Below are 5,255 nucleotides of genomic sequence, written 5' to 3'. Positions count from 1 at the left end.
TTCCGCTATTGGTTATTGACCGGAGACGTGTCTCGGTCATGTCTACATAGTTCTCGAACCCGTAGGGTCCGCACGCTTAACGTTCGGTGACGATCGGTATTATGTCTACTAGGAGGAGGACTCCTCCCCTCCTTGGCGCGCCCCAAGGGCCGGCTGGATGATAATCCCCAAGTGCAGGGAATCATCATAGCAATTCCCAAAGGTGGAAGTGATAAGTATGGAGTGTCGAACCCACAAGGAGCTAAAGGTAAGATCAATATTCTCTCAAGTCCTATCTGCCACTGATACGACTCTACGTACACCGAACGTTTGCTTCCAACTAGAAACGAGAAATAAAACTACGTTGTGGGTATGAAGAGGATAACTTTGCATGGTAACAGAGAGATAAAATATAAAAGTAGGTATTGTTATCATAAAGTTAGAATATATTACTAAATATTATAAATAGCGAGTGTGGAATAATGATGGATCGGTGTGCGGAATTGTCTTAGGCAATTGTTAACAAGACCGATAGTCGTCATTGCAATTTCATATGAGGGAGAGGCATAAGCTAACATACTTTCTCTTCTTGGATCATATGCACTTATGATTGGAACTCTAGCAAGCATCCGCAACTACTAAAGATCACTAAGGTAAAACATGTAGGGGAACGTAGCAATAATTCAAAAAAATTCCTACGTGTCACCAAGATCAATCTAGGAGATACTAGCAACGAGAGAGAGGGAGTGCATCTTCATCCCCTTGAAGATCGCTAAGCGGAAGCGTTACAAGAACGCGGTTGGTGGAGTCGTACACGCAGCGATTCAGATCGCGGTCGATTCCGATCTAAGCGCCGAACAACGGCGCCTCCGTGTTCAACACACGTACAGCCCGGGGACGTCTCCTCCTTCTTGATCCAGCAAGGGGAGAGGAGAAGTTGAGGGAGAACTCCGATAGCACGACGGCGTGATGGTGATGGAGCTCGTGGTTCTCCGGCAGGGCTTCGCCAAGCGCTATGGAGGAGGAGGCGGTGTAGGAGAGGGGGAGGGGCTGCGCCAAGGGAAGGGTGTGCAGCTTCCCTCTCTCTCTCCCTCACTATATATAGGGGGAAGAGGGTAGAGGAGGCGCCCTAGGGTTCCCTAGGGGAGGGGCGGCGGCCACAGGGGAAACCCTAGATGGGTTTGGGCGCCCCCACCCCTAGGAAACTTGCCCCCCAAGCCTGGAGGGGTGGCTGCCCTAGGGGAGGCTCCCCCACCTCTCCAGGTTACGTGATATGGGGTGGGGGCACACAACAATTGTAGCAAAAATGACAAATGCTCATAATCTGATAAGAATCAACATCTAACATTTTATAGCACTCTTGCATCAATGATTTGGGCATCAAGATGGACTCAAACAAGCAGGTCACAATGGAACAAAATGAAGAGCACAACCTGATGAACATTTTGATATATCATGCATGCAAAACGAATCTACGAATGTGGAGTTATGGCATGTTGAACGGGGCTTGAAAATAACAGAGGAAAAAACTTAGTGGGCAAACGAGGTCAACCGCTGGATCCAGATCTAGGGTTAGCTCTTGTCGCAGATGTCGAGGCATGCCGGAGAAGTCACCGGAGAAGATGCTGCGGTGGCTGGAGAAGCGGGTCCGGCGAGGTAGGGGCCGGAGTTCCTTGGGGACGGCGGATCTGGGCAGCCCCTGCCCGGATCCGGCCGGGGAAGTTGCCGGCGACGGGCGGCGAAGGTCACCGGGGCGAGGCGGCTGCGCGCCGGTGAGCGGGACGGCGGAGTGCACCGGCGGGCGAGGCGGCGGCGCTCGGGCTCGGGGCACGCGGGGGAGCGGGAGGCGGCGATGGGCCGAGCGGGCCCGCTGCGGGCTCGCTGGGCCAGCGGCGGAGACGGGCGGCGATGCAACACGTGGCAGGCGGTGGTTGGTTCGGGCGGCGGCGGCGCGGGTGTCCGGCCTGGACAGACACGTCCAGCGGCGGAGTGGGAAAATCTTAGGGTTTTGCCCGAATTTTGGAGGAGGGGTGCACATATTTATACATAGAAGGAGGTGGGAGTGTCCAAATGGAGAGCGATTTTCGGCCACGCGATCGTGATCGAATGGCCGAGAGGATGGAGGGGTTTTGATAGGTTATTGGGCCACTTTGAAGGGGTGTTGGGCTGCAACACACACGAGGCCTTTACGGTTCCCCGGTTAACCGTCGGAGTATCAAACGGACTCCAAATGGCACGAAACTTGACAGGCAGTCTACCGGTGGTGTACCAAGGCCGCTTGGCAAATCTCGGTCTATTCTGAGAAAGTTTAACACCCGCACATGAAAAGAGACGAAAGGGGACGCCGGAGGATGTAGGAGTGTCGGATCGCAAAACGGACAACGGGGAAAAAGCTCAGATGCAAGAGACGAACACGTATGTAAATGAGATGCATATGATGATATGATATGAAATGCATGACATGGATGAAAAGCAAAATGAAGACAAAACCCAACCACGAGGGAATCTCATAACTTAACGCCGAAAATGGCAAGAGTCGGAGTACAAATATGGTAAGTTACATACGGGGTGTTACAACACTCCACCACTACGAAAGGATCTCGTCCCGAGATCTAGGACTGAAAGAACTCCAGATATTCAGAACGGAGGTGGTCCTCGCGTTCCCAGGTGGCTTCTCGGTCGGAATGGTGTGACCACTTCACTTTCAAGAATTTGATAGACTTTTTGTGAGTCTTGCGCTCAGTTTCTTCAAGAATAGCGACGGGATGCTCATGATAAGACATGTCTTCTTGGAGATCAATCTCTTCGAAGTTGATGGTGCGCTCAGGCGTCTTGAAGCACTTGCGAAGCTGTGACACGTGAAATACGTCGTGCACATTTGCAAAGTTGGACAGAAGCTCAAGTTGATAGGCGAGATCGCCTCTTTTGCCAATGATCTTGAAAGGACCCACATATCTAGGGGCAAACTTCCCTTTGATACCGAAGCGACGAGTACCTTTCATTGGAGAGACGCGGAGGTAGACATGGTCTCCGATCTCGAAAGCCAAGTCACGATGCTTGCTATCATAGTAACTCTTCTGGCGTGATTGCGCAGCTTTGAGATTTTCACGAATGACTTTGCATAGTTCTTCAGCTTCTGTGACTAAGTCATTGCCAAGAAGTTGGCGTTCACCAGTCTCTGACCAATTAAGAGGAGTACGACACTTTCTGCCATAGAGAATCTCGAATGGGGCCTTGCCCGAACTCGCTTGGAAACTGTTGTTGTAGTAGAACTCGGCATATGGAAGACAATCTTCCCACTTCATACCGAAGGAAATGACACAAGCCTTGTGCATATCTTCAAGAATTTGATTTACACGCTCTACTTGGCCACTAGTTTGAGGATGGAAGGCTGTGCTGGAGTGAATGTTGGTGCCAATGGCCTTCTGGAAGGAATCCCAGAACTTAGAAGTAAAGATGCTTCCATGATATGAAGATATTAGCTGTGGAATGCCGTGCAAGGAGACAATCCTGGAGGTGTATAGCTCTGCCAACTGAGCTGCTGTGATAGATTCTTTGATAGGAAGAAAATGAGCCACTTTTGTAAGCTTGTCGATGACAACAAAGATAACATAATTTCCACGTTTGGACTTGGGAAATCCAGTCACGAAGTCCATCTCAATATGGTCAAACTTCCATTCTGGAATGGCAAGAGGTTGGAGGAGACCAGCTGGCCGTTGGTGTTCTTCCTTCACTCTTCTGTAGACATCACATTCATTCACGAACTGAGCAATTTCTCGCTTCATTCAAATCCACCAAAACGACTGCTTGAGGTCATGGTACATCTTTGTACTTCCAAGATGAATGGATAGGAGGGAATTGTGAGCCTCGTTCATAATGACTTTACGAAGGTCACCCTTAGGAACCACAATTCGATCCTCGAAGAAAAGAGTACCTTTGTGATCAAGGCGATAGCACTTGTACTTGGGTTGGCTCTTGGCAATCCCATTTTTCACCTTCTTCACCATGGCATCAAGAAGTTATGCCTCACGAATCTGATATTCCAAAGTAGGAGAGACTTGGAGATTGGCAAGAAATCCTTGAGGAACAACTTGGAGATTCAGTTTGCGGAAAGCTTCACAAAGGTCCGGTTGGAAGGGCTTGAGAATCAAACTGTTGCAGTAAGCCTTCCTGCTCAAACCGTCTGCAATGACATTGGCCTTGCCTGGAGTATATTCAATACTCGGATTATACTCTTGAATCATTTCAACCCAACGAGTCTGTCTGAGGTTGAGGTTGGGTTGAGTGAAGATGTACTTGAGGCTCTTATGATCAGTGAAGATGTCCACTTTCCTTCCCAACAAGAGATGTCTCCATGTTAACAAAGCATGGACAACTGCCGCCAACTTGAGGTCATGAGTGGGGTAGTTATTTTTGTTGGGCTTCAACTGGCGAGAGGTATAAGCCACAACTTTCTTCTCTTGCATTAACACAGCACCGAGACCTTGCAGGGAGGCATCACAGAAAACTTCGAATGGTTTGTATTCATCAGGAGGAGTCAGAACTGGAGCTGTGACTAACTTCTCCTTGAGGGTGTTGAAAGCGACGTCACACTCAGGCGTCCAGACATACTTGACGTGCTTCTCGAGGAGGTTGGAAAGAGGCTTCACGATCTTAGAGAAATTCTCAACGAATCTTCGACAATAGCTTGCGAGCCCAAGAAAGCTGCGGAGCTGCTTCACATTCTGAGGCGGTTCCCAATTCACAATTGCAGACACCTTCTCAGGATTAACAGCAATGCCCTTGGAGGAGATGATATGGCCAAGGTAGAGAACCTCATCGAGCCAAAACTCGCACTTTGAAAACTTCGCATAGAATTGATGTTCTCTGAGTTTGTCGAGTACCAATCTCAAATGCTTGGCATGATCCTCCTTGTTCTTGGAAAAGACCAATATATCATCGAGATATACCAAGACGAAATCATTTGTGTAAGGGTTGAAGATGAAGTTCATCATGCGAGAGAACATTGGAGGAGCATTGACAAGGCCGAAAGACATGACAATGATATTCATAAGAACCATAGCTTGTTCTGAATGCTGTCTTGGGGATATCTTGTTCACGAATGCGAATCTGATGATAACCCATATACGGAGGTCAAGCTTGGAGAATACTTGAGCACCCTTAGTTGCTCGAAAAGCTCATTGATGTTGGGAAGTGGGTACTTGTTCTTTTTGTCTTCTTGTTCAATGGGCGGTAGTCGACACAAAGTCGGTCCGTGCCATCCTTCTTCTGGACAA

This window comes from Triticum urartu, chromosome 3 (genome assembly GCF_003073215.2).
Source record: "Triticum urartu cultivar G1812 chromosome 3, Tu2.1, whole genome shotgun sequence".
NCBI classification, from domain to species: domain Eukaryota; kingdom Viridiplantae; phylum Streptophyta; class Magnoliopsida; order Poales; family Poaceae; genus Triticum; species Triticum urartu.
This window is presented reverse-complemented; position numbering follows the sequence as displayed.